Source organism: Mastigoproctus giganteus, chromosome 1, assembly GCF_048544385.1.
Source record: "Mastigoproctus giganteus isolate SK-2022 chromosome 1, ASM4854438v1, whole genome shotgun sequence".
Lineage (NCBI taxonomy): Eukaryota > Metazoa > Arthropoda > Arachnida > Uropygi > Thelyphonidae > Mastigoproctus > Mastigoproctus giganteus.
In genome coordinates this window covers 232,897,171-232,915,821 of record NC_143575.1, presented here as the reverse complement: position 1 = coordinate 232,915,821, position 18,651 = coordinate 232,897,171, and the positions used below count along the sequence as shown (strand labels likewise).

Here is an 18,651-nt window from a genome sequence, read left to right as displayed (position 1 = left end):
AGAATATATGTTGAAAAAAATTTGGTATCAGTCCACATTTTTCTTGTCGATTACTGCGAAAACATTCTTTCATTTATGCCGATTTTTGTAGAGGGGAAAGGGAGGAAACGAGGCCTGTGAAATCATAACCGGACCTGAAATTTTTTCAAGGACCAGCAGAACCGACTTTTTATTCTAGAGTAATACTTTCATTTATATTAATAGATTTCTGTGGTCGAGGCAAGGGAGGCTGTGATTAATCTTAAAAACTTTCCAGGGACCAACGAAACACGCCGAAATTGTAATATCGATTGAATTTTTTCTTATTAAGTAATGTCTAAACAACTAATAACATACTTCCGTTACAAGTTAGGTGATGTATTTCAGGTGCATTTTATTTTTTTTTTCTTAAAATTAATTGATTTTCTTTTTATTTTTCTGTGATTAACTTAAGTGAAAAGTAAATATAGTTATCTTCTTATCAGTTAATTACTAAAATTATAATTTTGTTGTAGAATACTCAATAAAATTCTATAGTTTTGCGTTCTCGAAGCTTAACCGTTCAGTTTAATTACTACTTTGTAATATTTATTACTATCTTCCCATATACTTTTTTTAAATTCTTTTTTCTTTCTATATTATGTGTCTCTTCAAAAGTGACACCACGTTCACCAGTTTTAAAGAATCAGAAATAACAATACACGCGAAGCGTGGACGGACTGTCTGAATACCGATATTGCATTAAAATGTCATTTAATTGATGATTTTTTTTTTTTAATTCCAAGTGTATGGAAAAAAGAAATAATTGCCGGATTTCTTTGTCCGATTTTAATGAAATTTGCGAAGGCTCGGAAAACCGTTCTATGTGGACCCAAGTTGTTACATGTGGACGGACATGGTGTGATGAAATAGGCGCTTGTGCATTTATTTTAGCGTGCCAAAAAAGGATAAGGGAATAGTTAGGTAGCCAATAAATATAATGGTTTAAAGATTCGATTTTAATTCAGATTCCCTTTTGTCTAGAATGAAATACCATCATCTTGAAAAATCTTCTAACATAATATTTATGATACATATCAATGGAAATATTTCTCCAGCAAAATTTTTTATTGGAAAATTAAAAGCTATTTCTGATTGGCATATGGATTCTGTTTTAAACTTTAAGTTTAAAAACTTTTGCTTTAAATTTAGAGAATCGAAATTTCAGTTTCATCTGATTCCTGGTTTATATTTACTAGTGTTTCGTAATTTATGTGTACAATTAGGTAATAGATCCCATTGGTTCTTAGGATTGGGTAACTAATCCCAAGAATCAATTTTGTGTACTTTACCAAAAAATAAATATTCTTAAACAAGATAATGAGAATCTATTGAATATTTAATTTTAAGTAACCTCGCGTGAAAACGGCGATGTAATACACAAATCCTTGAGGATTCCTAAGTCTCTCCCCTAGTTCACCAATTCTTGACAAGCTTGAATTCAGTATATGCGTTCAGTGCACTATACACAGTTAGAACGAAACTTGATATGTTTTTGTGGAGAATGTCAGAAATGTTTATCAAGAAGTTCCATCTCCCAACCATTATTTAAGTATGACAGCGTGCAAACCAGCCCTGTCTCACTCATGAGGTGAATTTAAAACTTCACAAGGAAGAAGCATTCTAGTCCCTTTCTCCGTTTATTTAAGATTGCCGACGATACTTATTTTTTTCTTTATAAAGCATTAAAAGTGTAAATGAATGCAGTCTGGAAATGTATAACTTAAAAAATGCTAAAAAAAAAAAAAAAACGGAAGTAAACGTATCTGCAGAGTTGGATACGTTTATTTCCGTCATACAGACAGCTTTTGGGACTTGAAGCTCTTCTAACGAATCTCTCAAAATGGCCGAACACATAATTAAGCATAGAGCAAGCATCATCAGGTTACGTCTGGGTGTGGCTAGAGCACACGTCCTCCAACAGTTACATTAGTTGTTGAAGCAACTCATGAAGGTGGGGTAGAATTATTGAACGTCATCCGTGCTAACTAATCTTATAAACATGCACTCGATCGTGATGATCGGTTTTAAATTTCTGTAGTGAGTTCCTTTTCATAACGTTGTGTGAGTCAGGTCTGTTTTACAGCCGCTATTGGCTTATCTACATTGGTGTCGACAACGCAAGAAAACAGAAAAATTGGCTTACTTGGAACGATCGCTAGTCAAGAGGCTTCCTTATTCTCCCCTATTTCTCCCTCCCCATCTAGCGAGAGAGGGAGAAGTAGGGGAGGAAAGAGATGATGAATGTCTGCAGGGAATTTCTAGGTCTGGTGGCTCAGGGGATTAAATAAGACAGACGCAAACGGGCGGAATGCTAATAACGGATGTTCACTTAATCCTCTTAATGTTTCGCCTTACGACAGAAGTGTGCTCAGGGACGTTACGTTATCGACCATAAATGGATTCTCTGCGGGTTGAAGTAGAAGCTGCTAACACCACGTGACTTTGTCCACCTGCTTTGCTACCCATCTGTTGTAGATCGCAACTAATATGAAATAATTGAATATTAGTATTGGTAGGGTCCTCCCTCCTCTAAGAAGTAAACAGTAAATCTGCTGTCTTTGAAAGATCAGTTCTAAATGTCATCTTTGGATGGGTAAACTGGAGGGTGGTTTTTTTCTACAAGTTTCCTTTCAAGATGGAGATTATTTTCATATTTGGAGCAGCTGCCATAGCTAACCGTGATCGGGTTTATTGAATATTGGGAATGCAGTTATAGAATAATCCGATAAATTGGATTTTCTGGTAGTTATCTTCCCATTTATGTCTAGCAGATGTGTACTAGATATAAACAGGGAAATAGTTACCAGGAAATTCATTTGATTACGATAATGGATTAGAAAACAAAGGTCGAGGCATGCGCAGAGAATGGCAGATTTTCAAACGTAATTACTTACTTTTTAAAACTTCTAAAATTATGTCTATTAAAATAGTGTTGAAATCGAGCTTGCAGAAAATACTTCCCACAATTACGATGAGGGAAAGAGTATATGCATAGGAAAAATATCCCCATTTCCCCCACACACTAAAAAATGGCGGCGAATGTACTGTTCACTGTCTTAAGAAACTGGAAGATGTAATGATGCCGTTGACTTCTCTGGATTTCACATTTTAAATCCCTTCTGGCAAAGATCTTTTTCTTCGTCTTAAAGAAATGCTGCTTTTCTTAATGCTAAATAAAACAGTTATACAATATTTACATTCACACCACACAATTTTATGCGGAAAATGCTGTTGGTTTATTTAGCCGACTTACGTAAGTGTTGTTAGCTGGGAGCGTAATATTTGGTGAGAGGAACTGAAGCAGGTTTATGGAGGAAATCTGATCTTCAATGAGTTCTGAGTATCATCGGAGCTTAAAATAGCACCTTAATTAGGCTAAGGTGACAAATGTGCAGCAACGAGAGCCGTATATTAGCCGGTAGGCAAGTGTAGTGTGCCATTACGAGCTAATAGGAATTTGTTTGCTTCTCGCTGCCCCCTCATTCATCATGCAGTAAAGCAGTTAGGATTTGATGTATAGGATATCGTAGATGAGCTCTGAACAGGATGTCCAGCAGATAATTAGCTGTGAAAAGGATATCGGGTTTTAAAACATAATTGACAAGAACGTTAGATTACAAGAGTGCTTGAAAAGATACTTTTCAGCGTTCTCATTTCAAATTTTTTTATTCAGTCATTATACCCAAGGTTCTTAGAAGATGTCTCATGACTTGGAGGCAAGTTTCAGAGACATATGAGCCGTCATTAAACTTTTTATCGATACATTTTTATATATATATTCACGATAGACTGTGAGTCGTCTGTTTTATTGCATGCTTGCCTCCCACCCAGCTGTCTCTGACCTCACCGTGAACGCCGGATGTGGGACTGTACTCATAATTTGCTCGGTAATACATGTGTCACTTGATTAGGCAACCATTGCGGACCGGCTGGCTAGACTGTCTCAGTTAGCTGCCACCTCACTAAAGCCTACATGCAGCTTTGTGTCCTGGTTGCTGCATTGGACAGTCACTTTAAAAACAAGGTCTGTGTGTGTGTGTGTGTGTGTGTGTGTGTGTGTGTGTGTGTGTGTGTGTGTGTGTGTGTGTGAAGAGGTGGGAGTAAAGAGATGAGTTTGTGCCCTGAACTTGTAATAATTATGTAAAACTACTGAAGAAAAAAGACAAATTGAGTTCTGGTTGTTGTTGTTTTTTTTTTTTTTTTTTATCTTGAAAATATTATCAATGTTTAGCCACTTTAAATAATTCGCTTCTAAATAATTGACATTAATTGACTTTATCAACGGAGCAAAATAAAGATGCTTTTAAGGAAAAAGCGGATGCAACTACTTAAGGAATTATGGCAAAATTATAGTATCGGGCTCTCAGGATGTGTTATTATATATAGATATGTAGTCTGCGGTTATTGATTGGACAGATAATGTCGTATACAGTACAGTCTGGGTAGTTTAAATATAATTGTATGTAAAAATAAAAGAATGTAAAATTATGTATGTAAATATTAAAAAAAATTGTTTTGGTATTTCGAAATGACTATCAAGTGTATATTTTTGTCATTATCATTGCATTATCTATTTAAATACTTAAAATTTATTTTCCAGTATAATTGTATTCCCTTCTGTTTTTGCCTACAGTTATCTCGCATACAAAGTCTGTATCAGTTACGGCTCTATGTGATTTTTTTTTTTTTTTTTATCTTTTAAAAATGAGTTGCAGTATATAAATAGAATTTTATTTTTACTTGTGAGTACTGTGTAGTAAAAATAAATAAAATAATAAATATAGTTCCTAATGTAATCAATCAGTGACCTGCGTACGCAGTCAACGTGATATTAACTCCAATCAACTCCCGATACTATAATTATACCAAAGTAGAACAAGTGCAAGATTGTGCAATATTCTAGTTAATATTATTAAAAAATAATAATAAAAAAAAAATAGAACCAGCTTGGAAAATCACGAGACCCAGTACAATGCGTGCTTGTAACTTCCTGTTATTTAATAATTTTAATATTGTAGTAAGAAGAATTTAAAAAAAAATTCAAAATTGGATATTTGTACATTAAAAAATATATATACAAAATAAAGCTTAGGTAAATAAAGCCTAATTGTGTGAAAGGGGGACGATACATGTTTAGTCATTAATTGTGATTTAAAAGAAATTAAAAACACTGTTTCACCAGGTGATAGAGTTTTAAATGTTTATTGAAGTGAAGCATATCAATTTACACTTTTTCATGTTTCAACTCCCCCCCCCCTGTAGGCCTAATGATGGGGTTCAGAAGAGGCTCGAAACGACGCCAAAGTATAAATTGACGTCATTCAATTTAATAAACATTTAAAATCCTATCACGTAGTATAACAGTGTTTTTAATTTCCTTTAAATCATACTAAAACTTTAAAATCCGACGAACTCGGGATTAAGAGATGCCTGCCTAATTTTTAAATTTTTCGGATATTTTTAGAGGAATGTGTTTCTCCAAAATTGATTCGCCACTAGTATACCTAGTGATGGATCAGTTTTGAAGAAACACAATTCAATAAATATTAAGGAAAAACAAATGAACTTATTTGCATGTGTAAATTTTATGACGACTGTTTTTTTACAGCCAGCAGGTTTTAAACTGTATGGATAATGCAATGGTCTTAATTCTACCAGCAGAACAAACTAGTCTTTGTGATGAGTTGTTCTGGTATTGCACTACTTTGAACAGATATCTTTATCCATGGGTGGACAACCTCTGGCTCCGCAGTCGTCGTTTTCAAAATATATATATATTTTTGAATTAATGGAATTTCTGACGTAAATTTCGAAAATTGCGCATTGCTACTACAAATATCGATCCAGATATCGATTCACTGATAAAAATAAACAGTACGAAATCTAATTAAATATAAAAATAAAATAAAATATTGTAATTTTTGTTACTGGAATTACATTTGTATTTTGTTACTGGATTGTATTTGTATTTTGCTACTATAGTTGTATTTTTGTAATTTTATTAGCATTAATAGAGGCATACGATGCAAGAAAGCAAGCATATGCAGCATCAGCCAAAAAAAAAACCCCTCCCATTTCATCCCTCCATTCGTTCTAAATGCCTGTCTAGCTCAGCTTTAAATTTATTTAGGCTATCAACTTCCACAACAAAAGATGGAAGTCTGTTCCACCAATCAAGCACCCGCTGGCTAAAGGCAAATTTCCGCACATCTATCCTACAACTGTCTTTCCTCAAGAGGAAGAATCCTTTTGCTCAGATTAAGAACCTGTGGAGGCATAGATTCAAACATATACACCTCAATCAGATCACCTCGCAGGTACCTACTCTCCAGGCGCTGCAATTTGCAGAACTTAAGCCTTTCTTGGTAAGAACACCCCTTTGTTTCCCTCACCAATCTTGTTGCCCTTCTTTGTACTCGTTCTAGCAACTCTACATCCTTCCTAAAATGAGGCCTCCAGACATGTACACAGTACTCTAGGTGTGTCCTGACCATTGCCTTGTACAACGTGATAATCACCTCCCTATCTCTGCTAGAAAAATTCCTATATATCATTGACAAGACTCCATGGCCTGCCCTGGCAGCTCTGCACTGCTCAGCAAACTTCATATTTGACTGCACAATTACCCCCAGGTACGTTTCTCTTGGGTTATTGCTACCCATATGCAGTACTTTGCATTTGTCAATGTTAAATTTCAGTTGCCACTTCTCAGCCCATTTGCCCAACTTGTCAAGATCCAGTTGGAATAGCATTATTTGAATTTGTATTTCGTTTTTATTATTATTAAAATTAATTATATGTACGTGTATGTATAAATATTAAAATAAATAAAACTGTTTATAACAATTTTTTCATTATACACCATTTTAATAATCCTAAAAATCGTGGAAATCTAAAAAAAAAAAAAAAATTTGATCCGCATGTACCTCACGGACATTTTATTTGGCCCACCATTTATAAAGGTTGCCCACCCCTGGCTTTAGCTGTTACTTCAGCTTTCAAAACGCATTTCGCATCCCGTATGTCAGCCCACATCACTCTTCTTTACAACTGTTTTGTTTGCACGTTGTCACCAGAGACCGCGTCTTTTTGTAATGAGAGACTAGTTAGCAGTCTTATCTTCTAAACAAATCACCTTTTGGATAGGCCATCTTGAAATTAATGTAATATTAGGTAATTCGTTGCAAAGATAAGTTTGTTCTGTGGTGAGAGTTAAAATACCAATGCATTATCTATTCAGTTTATTATATATATGTGTGTGTATATATATACAATATATATATATATATTTTTTTTTTTTCTTCCCGAAATTGTTTTTAGAGTGTTTGCAACTTCCACAATACCAGAGTCGGATTTGGTGTGCTCTGAAATTAGTTTCAGTTGGTAGACTAACCATTATTACTGGAGCACCATTATGACATTATCTGTAGTTAAGTTTACCTTAATAGAAGCGAAATTGTCTTAAGTTCGTTTCCATTAAATCTACTGTAAGCCTGATAGAAGTGTAGGTTTATATAAACTGGCATGTGTCCAAATCGGAGCAAATATTCGAAATTTAATACAAATATCGTTCAAGGCAAACCGCCAAAAAATCCTCTTAACAATATAAGTATTACAAAAAAAAAAAAAAAAAAAAGCACGACACCAGAAGAGGATTGCCAAGTTCGCTCACCACTTCCTGAATTTGATCGAATGTGTTGTCAACACCTCGTGACATCCAAAGTAGTGTTATCCAAACGCCCGGCTGCGTTTCCTGTTTTCATACCTCATTTTTATTTTATTTTATCCCGGTTAAAGAAATACCGGGAAACTGAATTTTGCGCCGCTTTATGGAACGCACGGTAAACATAAACTCGGCGAGTAAACACCGTGCACACTTTATCGATTAACTTTTCCTGGCTACAGTAGCACACAAGGGAAGCTGGAAAAGCGCGTGAAATATTCGCGTTTCTGCCGACTTTAACCGGATATGGAAATGCACAAAGCGTACATCTGGTGGCTGTTCTGTATGCACTGTTCATTTATTAAAACAAACAGACTTTCAATGATAAAACAAAATATAAGTGAATTTTTTTTTTAGTACAATTCTCTCGTGACGTCATCAGTGACTGATCATATGCTGGCAGGTTTTATTTCAATGTTGATGTCTGAAAGGCAGAATAGTGTGTGTGGGTTTGCAGGATAGCCAGTTGTTGAAATGATGAATATCTAGTAGCATGCAAATTGCAACTTGTGCAACCATGCGCGAAGGGATCCGTTGACCTTTAAGGCCCTATTATTCTCTAAGGAGTCACGCAACTGTAAAATAAGGTTGCCGTTTTAAAAGAAAATAGGCTTAGCGGATAGTTAGGCTATAATGAAACCGATAAAGTTCCATTTTTGCCGGTTTACAATGTTAATAAGATACTTTTTGGGTGTCTCGTTAGGGCTTTTGTGATTAACAACTGAAAATGCGCAATAAAAAAAGTTTCGCAGTTTACTGAATGAGAAGGGCGATAATTTGCAATGACCCCTACCCCACTAGTAATTACAGTATTTAACCACCGTCCTCAAACAGTCCGCATTTGTTCAAATACAGGCGTCTTTCTCAGGGGGAGTGAAGGTGTCCGTGCAAAATGTGCCCATTATCCCCTTGCAGGTCTTGCCTTTGTCCGTGTGGTGTTCTCACCCCGCAGCGCTGTCAGTTATTGATTGGCAGGAAGATAACAACTCGTGCAATTAGGGACACGCTTATCCCGGCAGCGGTGCTGTCGCCAGTTGCGGGAGATTCTCTAGATGAGGGAACCGAGCCATTATGTTCTCCGACCAGACTTCATTCCCTTCCCCCACCCTCCATCCACTCCCAGTATTACTCTGTGTGCGATGTACTGAATCCGACTGCTTTTCCCCCTCCCAACCTGCCATGATGGCTGCAGTCCCAATAGAGGTTCCTGAAATGAATGCTGAGCTCGAAACTCTATCTCCCGATCGCGTGGTGTGTGTGTGTGCATGATGTGGATTACAGGATGTTGGGGTCTGGAAGAAAAAAAAAAAAATAAATAAATAAAATAATAATAAAATACAGTACACCGAATATCCTGATCTAGTCTGCGAGAAAAGAAAACGACGTACTAATATCTGTGCTCAAATTGCTTCGAATAGAATAACCTTATTTATTTTATTCTTCCTTCGTTCTATCGTCATCTCCCTATCCGCGTCTCTCAACATATTCTCTTCCCCCCCTCGTTTATTACATTCTGTATCTCTTCGAATCTATCTGTTTCTTTGTGTATACCAGCGTATTTCTCTCCCTAACTTTTCTCCCTTTTTTAAATTTCTCTTTCTATACCCTCATCACCTCATGTCTACCTGTCTTTCTTGCTAAGTCTCTCTCTGTTTCTCTTCGTTTTTTTCGTCTTTCTCAATGTTTTTGTCTCTCTCTCGTTTTTGTGTTTCTCTGTTACTCAATGTTTTTGTCTCTCTCTCTCTCTCTCGTTTCTCTGTTTCTCTCTCTCTCTTATACTTCTTTCTCTCTCTCCTTTTTGTGTTTCTCTCTCTCTCTCATACTTTTGTTTCTTTCTCTCCATCTTATACTTATGTTTCTCTCTCTTATGCTTCTGTTTCTCTCTCTCTCTCATGCTTCTGTTTCTCTCTCTCATGCTTCTGTTTCTCTCTCTCATGCTTCTGTTTCTCTCTCTTATGCTTCTGTTTCTCTCTCTTATGCTTCTGTTTCTCTCTCTCTCTCTCTCTCTCATGCTTCTGTTTCTCTCTCTTATGCTTCTGTTTCTCTCTCAGGATTTCTCTTTCTCTCTCTCTCTCTCTCTCTCTTATGCTTCTGTTTCTCTCTCAGGATTTCTCTTTCTTTCTCTCTCTCTCTTATGCTTCTGTTTCTGTCTTTCTCTCGTTTTTGTGTTTCTCGGTTTTCTCTCTGTCTCCCTCGCTCTCTCTTATGCTTCGGTGTCTGTCTGTCTCTCATTTTTGTGTTTCTCTCTCTCTTTCTCTCTCTCTCGTGTTTTTCTCTTATGCTTCTCTCTTCTGCTGTCTCCCATGTTTCTCTCTCTCTTCCGTAGACTTCTATTTCTCTCTCTTATGCTTATGTTTCTCTGCCTCTGATGCTTCTGTCTCTCCCTTTTATGTTTCTATTTTCGTTTCCCTTTTTGTTTTTTCCCCTAGTTTTTTTTCGCTATTTTTCTTTCTCTGTTTCTTTTTATTTTCCCCTGTTTCTCCCTGTCATGTCTCTCTCTCTCTATTATGTTTCTCTTTTCGCCTCCCTCTCTCTGTGTTCTTTGTTTCTTTTTCTCTCTCACTCTCTGTTTCTCTCTCTCTTCGTTTTCCTGTTCCTTTATTTGTCTTAGTTTATTTTTTCCCGTTTCTCTCTCTCTCTCTCTCCATGTTTCTGTTTTTGTCTTCGTCTCATTATTTCTTCTTTGTTTTTCTCTCTCCCTCCTTTGTTTCGCCCGTCTCTCTGTCGTTTGTTTCCCTCTCCCCCAAATATGTCCTGTTTTTTTGTTGTTTTTTTTTGTCTTTGTCGGTCTGTTTCATTTTCCTCCCTCCATGTTTCTATCTTTCTCCCACACAGTCGTTCTTGCGTTTTTTTTCCGTTCTTCATCCATATTACTATTTTCGTTTGTTTCTTTCTTTCCTTTTCTCTCTAATTTTATTTCTTATTTGGCCCTTACCTTTTAAGTCAATCACTGCGCTTTCACTAGATTCTAGAAATACATCTCAATTTACTTGTCTTCTAAGCCTGAAACCATTTTTAAAAAAGCCGTTTGTTTTCGCTGCTCGTCAAATCTCGTTGTTAAACATTTGTTCACAATCGAGTGACTTCGCATCTTTATAAATACACGCTTGTCACATCAGCTGCTGCCAGCAGTAAGTCTTTGTTTATGTGCAGCGGGCATTTATTGTGCATTCCCTTCACCATTAAAATAAGCTGTTTCTTTTCTACTTACTTAAATATCCTGTACACTGACAGTTTATTTTTTAAATAAATGCTCTTATTTACTTCCTCTTGTCCTCCTAATATTACTTGGGGCTTGTCGCCGAGGGAGTGTGTAAGTGTATATGTCCCAACATCTGTCACGAACGCATGTAGGCAACTGCAAGTCCGCTATCTGAAGGCGTAACCAGTAACCCCACACTCTCGCTGTACGTAGCGTCCATCCAACTCTGCCAGTTTGTCACAGTCAGTTGCTGGCACAGTGCCAACAAGCCAGAAGAGACAAGAGGTTGATGCGCTGTCACTTGCCTGTGTGTAATTTTGACACAGGCTTTTCATAACTTCCCCTACGATTGGTTCTTTTTATCTTCCCCACCCGCTTTTCCCCTCCCCCCTCTTTCTCTCTCTCTGTAGCCATCTGTATAAGATCATGCTGCGGTGGGAATTTATGTTCCAGTTCTAAGTACCTCTAAAGAATGTCAGTTCTGTGTATCGATTCTTTGAAGTAGCTGGAACTGGTTTGGCACAAAACACAGCTTTTGAAAAGAGCAGCAATTTATTGTTAATTAAACATACAAACCATATGCAACTATTTCTCTTTCATCGTTGACGTCATTTATCCCACGTGAAAGTTAGTGCTGGCGACGATTTTATTACAGCATAAAATTTTATATTTTTCTTGTCTGGTGTTTTAGTATTGCATGATGGCGGTGCTTCTGCGCACGCGTGTTCTTTCATATAATCATAACTCATCTTTAAAAATAAAATAAGCGTAGCCCCTTTATTCATTACATGCAGAAACTTTTCGACATTGTAGAAAATACATGTTAAAAAATAATAAAGAGAAATAAAATGAACTTAAAATCCGGCGTGAGGCTAGGGATCCGTGTGTTCCTGTCGCGTGACCCTGATTAAACAATTCTTTTAATGTCTAAATATTAAAGGTAAAAATCATGATTCCTTGGGTTATTGTACTTTGGGAGGGAGTATGATTGAAGACATTTTTATTATAACGATGTTATTTTCTTTATGCATTTTCTACACACTTTCATACTCTCATTATATACACTTATTATCTTAGTATTGTTCATTGACAATTGCCTATGTTATTGGGGGTAAAAGCTCCCTCAAAGTAGTAAGATCCGCAGTGAAACCTGACTGTTGTGTTAAATCTTCTAGTGTATTATATTTTCACTTTTCTTTCATTCATATAAATTCTCTTAACAATACAATGTAACCACAGTTAGTACTCTCAAAATTTCTTATAACTTTCATTGCGACCTTAATGTTAGTTTCAATTATTTAAATATTTTCAAAAATAATATAAAAATCTTTTTATTTGTGATATATATAATCTTAGCTCAGGTGAAATAATATTAATGGAATCATTAAAATTTAAACAAGCGTGGTGTGATCAGATGATTTACAAAATTGCACACTATTATACTACGTTAAAGGAATTGTTGCAAACAAAAATATTTTAAAATAATTTTGATTTATTTTTTATTTGGTAGTTTGATTTTTTTTTTTTTTTTTTTTTTTGGCTTGAAAGGAAGCAATTGGGATCGTTACGAATTCGTTTAACGTGACATAACAGCGTTTAATTTTGCAAATACTGTAATTACTAATTTTAAAATTAAACTTAAAAATTAAATTAAAATTAAAATTATATGATATAAAGCTTTTGCTATTTTAATTATCAAATTTGTAACAAAAAATAATCATCAAAAACTGTTCTTGATTAGAAAAAAAAAGTAAAATAAAGGTTGTATTGTAACTTGTCAGATATTTAGAATATAGTTTTTAGATTTACAGAAAAAATTCAAAATTCATTTTTTAGAAAAAAGATTCACACAAACCAGCATAAAAAAGCCATATTCATGTACCTACAAGGTAAGGTACTTCCTAGCAAGCTTCAGTGCTGCTTCGCTGAACAATTTTCCTGTTTTTAGCAGAGAACAGCAGAGGAAAATTGTTTTTACCCCCCACCTACTTAAATCCAATCAGACTGATTTTTAGAGGGACGATAAATCTAATTTAATTAAATTAGATTAAATATAAATTAAATTAAAATTAACGTAATAAAATTAAACTAATATAAAAATGCACAGTATTTATTCCAATTTAGTCAAATTTTGAATAAAATTTTTTGTTGTCGAACAAACAGTAAATTTTGAGTCAATTTACTCAAAATTTACTATTCAACAACCGTATCCCAGTGGTTAATTAAGAGTCAGGGTATAAACGTACACGCACTTTGAGCTGACCGTGCTCGCATGAATACTAAATATGGTAATGTTCTTGTATTTCTCCATTTTATGAACTCCTATGATCTTACGTGGTCACTCCGGAGTATAATAAAATAATAAAAATGAAAAAATAATATTTAATTTTGAATCGTAAGATGCCCCCGACACACACTCTGTACCTGGCCTCGCCATTTTCCTGGACAGAATTTCTTCCTAATCATCGAGCAGCGTTTCGCAAACCATGGTCAGACTCCTGGTGGTCCATATAGATACTGCAGAGGATCTGCGAATAATGTCTGAAATTTCTTATAAATATTTAAGGTCCGCGAAAGATTTTTCAAGCTAAAATGGTGGGGGGGGGTCTATATGTCACTTCAAGTGTGAGAACCACTGACGCAGAATAAATATAAAGAACTTCGTATTTACATTTTTTTTATTTTTTCTGTGTGATTTATATTCTTGGGTTTGTAGAATTACTGTTTTCAATTTTTTAGAACAAAACTCCATTGAGAAATTGTGTTGGGGAACGACAATCCCCCCCCCTTCTTCAGGTGACCTTGGGGACTGATAATGTTTTTACTCGTCTTAAGACTGAAATTTCGCACCTATTCACCTGACGCAGGCGTTCTTTCTCTGTCGCAGTTTAAAGATTTACAACGTGATTCCACCTGCAAAGAGATTTGCTGACGAGAAAAGGGGGGAATGTAATATCATAGCGGTTTCCTGATCTGAAAGCTTAAAGCAGTCACTGCAGTAATGCTATAGCGCTCGAGGGTACCACGGTGTCTGTTGGCCTAAGGCAATCTGACTATTAATACAGTAGTTGTCGCTCTGCTAGCCTACCCCACAGCGGTGAGGTTTCTTCGTTCCCGCGCTTCCACCTCAAATTGCTGTCGTTACATAAATCACATTTGACACTCCCTGTGACGTCATCAAAATGGGACGAGCATCTTAAAGGATCTGTTAGGAACGCACACACACACTCTGACTTGGCCCGCGAAAGCCAGTTTTGGCTATGTGCCAGCATCCCGGTAGTGGCCACGGTTATTTCCCTTTTCTTTCCCTCCCCTCCTCTCACTCCCATCCTATATCCTCCCTTGGTTGTTCTGAGAGCTCGCCTGTCACCGTTGCCAGCTATGATCGATCGTTTCTATGGGCAGTAGTGAGCTTTGGAGGAGTCGTCTTGTAAGTTCACTTCTAAGGCCTGCGTTGCAGCAAGACGGGCTGGATGTTTTGGAAAGGAAAGTTGGTGAAAAATTTATAAGGGCTTTTTAGAAACCATTGTGTGTTTATATACGAAGCGGGGGAAAAAAACGGACAGATACAGTTTAGAAGAGGTTTTACCTCCTATTTTTTAGATGAGTAGAGAAATGCTTAGCAACTCCATACATGTTCCAACTCTGATGTGGAAAGAAAAAACAAAAACAGAGGACAATCACTCTGTTGCATTCATTAAATTAATCTTGTTGTAATTTACATAAAGCGAACCATGACTAAAAATAATGTTGTGGAACAGTTATTTATTTTTTCTCTCCCTTGCACTTTTTGCTATTCTATTTGGAAATACAGTATTAATGAAAATATTTTAATTATAAAAATATCATAATTATATAGTATCATAATTATATATACTATATAATTATGATACTGTTACAGTGAAAGAAAAAAAGTACCTCAATAGTGTCAGATGATTGGTGTATTCCAAATGTTGGCAAACTTTATAAGCGCCGAATCACACTGTTTAGAAGTGAAGTAAAATTGGGTCATATTAATGCCGAATTTTGGAGGTTTTGAACTAAGCCCATATTTTAAAGACATTAAAATAAGGTTGTGGAGCCTGTACGAACAGTCAGTGCCATAACTAGGCAGGTGCACAGGCCCAAGATGAAGGGGACTCTGAAACGGAACTGACAAAAAAAAATTGTCAAATATAATAGTATTTTCAAATTTTAAAATTCTACAATGCATTGAACGAACAAATAAAGCATTACAACAACGAAAAGATGTATCGATAGACCATGCAACAAAATTAATTGATGGACTGCATGGTACTTTAAACAGGTTTCGAACAAAATTTCCTGGAAGCAAAAAATTTGGCTGAAACAATGGATATAGAGATTGAATTTCCTAATAAACTGAAGAGAAGAGTTAAGAAAATGGAAATAGATGAAGCACCGGATGAAGGAAGTAGCATGACACCCGAAGAATTATTTGAAGTGCAAAGTTACAGCGTTTTTGACACTATTGTCTCAAATAGATTGGCGTTATGAGCAACTGAGAACTGTCTGTGACGATTTTTGCTTTCTCTATGGCTCGTCTTTAGAATCGATGAGCAGTGCTGATTTACAAAAATCGGCTGCAGATCAAGTATAGCAAAGATTTAAATAAGTACGAGCTCACATGTGAAATTCAAAGCTTTAAGTTTGAAGTCTCGACACTAATACAAAACATAAAACTGCAACTTCACTTGATATTCTACAGGCTCTTCGTGACTTTGGATTAATTGGGTCATATCCGAATATTTCTCACTCTTCCCGTTTCTACTGCTTCGTGTGAGAGAAGTTTTAGCAAGTTAAAATTAATTAAGAATTATTTAAGATCGACTATCGGACAAGAACGATTATCCAATCTTTCCATAATTTTGATTGAATATAATATCGTTAAAGATATTAATTATGATGATGTAATCAATGAATTTGCTGAAATGAAAGCCAGAAAAGTGAAATTAAAATAATTATTTTCATACATGTGAATAATCTTTTATATTTGTTGTGTACACAAAAATTATTTATAAACAATTGTTATATCGTATTTGTTTTATTATTATTTTTCTCAAAAAAAAAAAAAAAAAATTAAGGGGCCCAAAAATAAAACCTTGCACAGGGCACATGAAAAGCTAGTTACAACATTGTGAACAGTAATTTCACCTGGACTACCGTGATCTTGTTGTGCTGGACCAGCTGTGCCACTGAACCTTGGTATATCCGGCCTTGGCCATATAAAATTTTACAGTTAACTGAATGTAGCAAAAATTGATAAAATATATTATGATTCCATTTGTTCGTTTTTTATTATTACGAATTCTATAAACGCTTTCGGAAAAAAAAAAAAAAAAAAGGATGCCAACTAGTAACTGCTACAAACAACAAAATATAACTGAATAATGGAAGACGGACATAGTTTTAAGACGTGATGTCTTTTTAAATGCAGAAGGATTTATAAGCTGTATACAATTTAACAATGCCAAAATGTATACAGCTTATAAATTTAAAAATTCGAAACAAGGAACACTTGAACAAATTAAAAATTTCTTTCTTGAGGAACTTGACTACTTCTTTCTTGCAACAAAGGAAATGGAACAAGTTTCTCCCATCCAACTATTTAACAGACACCCCTGAGTTTCAGGTGGAAAGATTTTGCATCTGAGAAGATCACATTATTTTTCCTTTCCCCTGAATTTCGAAATCAAATCATTTAGGTGCTTGATGATATCTGCTAAAAGGGCAAAATCTCATACCCAGTCGGGATCAGATAACTTCTCATTATAGATCTCCAATTCACAGCTTTTCTGCATAATGCTTGCTGGTGTATAATGCAGTGAATTTGCATGGGAGGGGCAGAGAATTTGAATCAGAACGCGCTATGTTAACAGCAGCATCAGCCCTCAAATAATCAAGTTTTTTATAAGCTAAGCGAAGACAGGAGGAGGTTCTGCTTCTTCTAGTCAGTTATAGCTGAACGTTGTTAAGTCCTGGTTGGCGTGATGTTAGTAAAAAAGTTGTCAAAAACGCTATTTGAATATAATACTAGCGTAAAATATACAATCGTTGCTAAGTTGCAAGAAGAGGAAGTTTTTCATTTCCTCATTGGTTAATACTAACATTTAAATTACGTTACGTAAATGCTCAAGCAAAATAAATCATACATTTCATTGTGATTTACATTATTTGGCCACTGTTTCTAATCTGACTGGTTTAGTATTAAACTGAGATAAAATGAAGTTTTATTTTTAATTTGAAATTGTAACATTATTACAGTGCATTGGGATTTTTATACGAATTAATAAAAAAATTCTGTATCTTTTCACATTTTTGAAAGTTTGTCTGACGTTAAATTCGATTGCTAATAGCCGTGAATTACGATTAATAACATGTCTTATTAAAAATTAACTTAATAAAAAATCTTTTGCACATCTAAGCATGCCAGTGTATCTATAAGAATAAAAGGGGGGGGGGGGAGAATTTTATAAGTAGAAATGCTGCAAATGAAAATGCGCATGCACAACCAGGGAATGAATATCTCTCGGCGATAATATCTAATATCATAACCATAAGATTACGGTAGGTTTATGCAAGGAGTGATAAATGAATTTTACAGAGTTAAATTGCCAGCTACCGATAGCCCTTGGCTACGACACGAACATCTGTCTTATTTTTAGCAAAAGTAAATTTATCTGTTCCTTAAAATACCCCAACATACATTTTAAAGAAACTTAAGCCTTCTTAGTCCGGAAACTTTGTATTTAGGAGGAGTTCTTAGCTGTTTTATAAATATATAAAGGTTCTCAAACTCTGTCTCTTCAAAATGCAAATAACTGAAAACTTCGCTCCACGCCAATGAAAAATAGCCCATAATTCAATGAATTAAGAAGTAATTTGAATACAATCGAAAATATGTCCACTTTCCTCTGATTATTTCCATGATTGATTATTCGAAGCTCTCTGACAGCTTGGCTCTCCCATCTACCAATGCGAATTCCGTCTGTAAATGGTGTGTGATGTTGATAGATTTGGTTCCTGTATTACATCATCGAAGTACTCTGAAGAAAAACTTTACAACCCAAGACTTACTGACGTCTGAAAATTTTGATGATTTGATTTTCCTGTTTATTACCCGGGATGGTTTTGTAAGCTGAGATTAGTTTACAATAAACATGTTACCGTGGTAACATGTTCAGTAACGTTTCATATACTGTATATAAATCGGCAGGAAATCCTTGCCGATTTATATATAAAAGAATGATTTTGGCATTTTTTTGTTGTGCGATGAAACGAATTGGATCCCATTATGCCGATGGCGTTTATTTTTTAGGACATGCAGATTAATCTTTTGGCAATGCCGTTTGGTCAAAAAGTAGTTCAGTACCAAGTAAACTCATTATAAAATGAAGTTTGTTCTGCTCTGTGCATTGAGACTACTACAGTTACTAGGTCAGTTTAGATCATACCGGTTACAAAAGCACCAGAGAGGAAAAGAAATTCCTACTTTTATGATCCTTGAATGTTAGTTTGTGGTCTTTAATAAGTATATACAAACCACAAAGGTAAATATTGATCAGAACTTTCCTGAAATTTTAAATAAACAAGCTAATTTTAATTATGGTATCAACTGTCTTTTACGCAAATAGGCAGTTCTGGGTAAGAAATATCTTAAATGATCACACGATTTAATGAAAATAAA

The 18,651-nt window shown here is 35.3% G+C and overlaps 2 protein-coding genes across 2 annotated transcripts in view; one reads left to right on the top strand and one right to left on the bottom strand.

The window, feature by feature from the left end:
• The window catches only part of LOC150091608 (protein LLP homolog), a 119,881-nt gene extending 117,594 nt beyond the window's left edge, over window positions 1-2,287 (bottom strand). Inside the window, exon 1 of the mRNA XM_090369117.1 lies at window positions 2,165-2,287. The gene's annotated coding sequence lies outside the window, so the exon portion shown is untranslated. The remainder of the gene's footprint in view (window positions 1-2,164) is intronic.
• Window positions 1-18,651, top strand: part of LOC150091606 (uncharacterized) — a 306,538-nt gene that overhangs the window by 17,259 nt on the left and 270,628 nt on the right. The gene's annotated exons all lie outside the window — the stretch shown is intronic.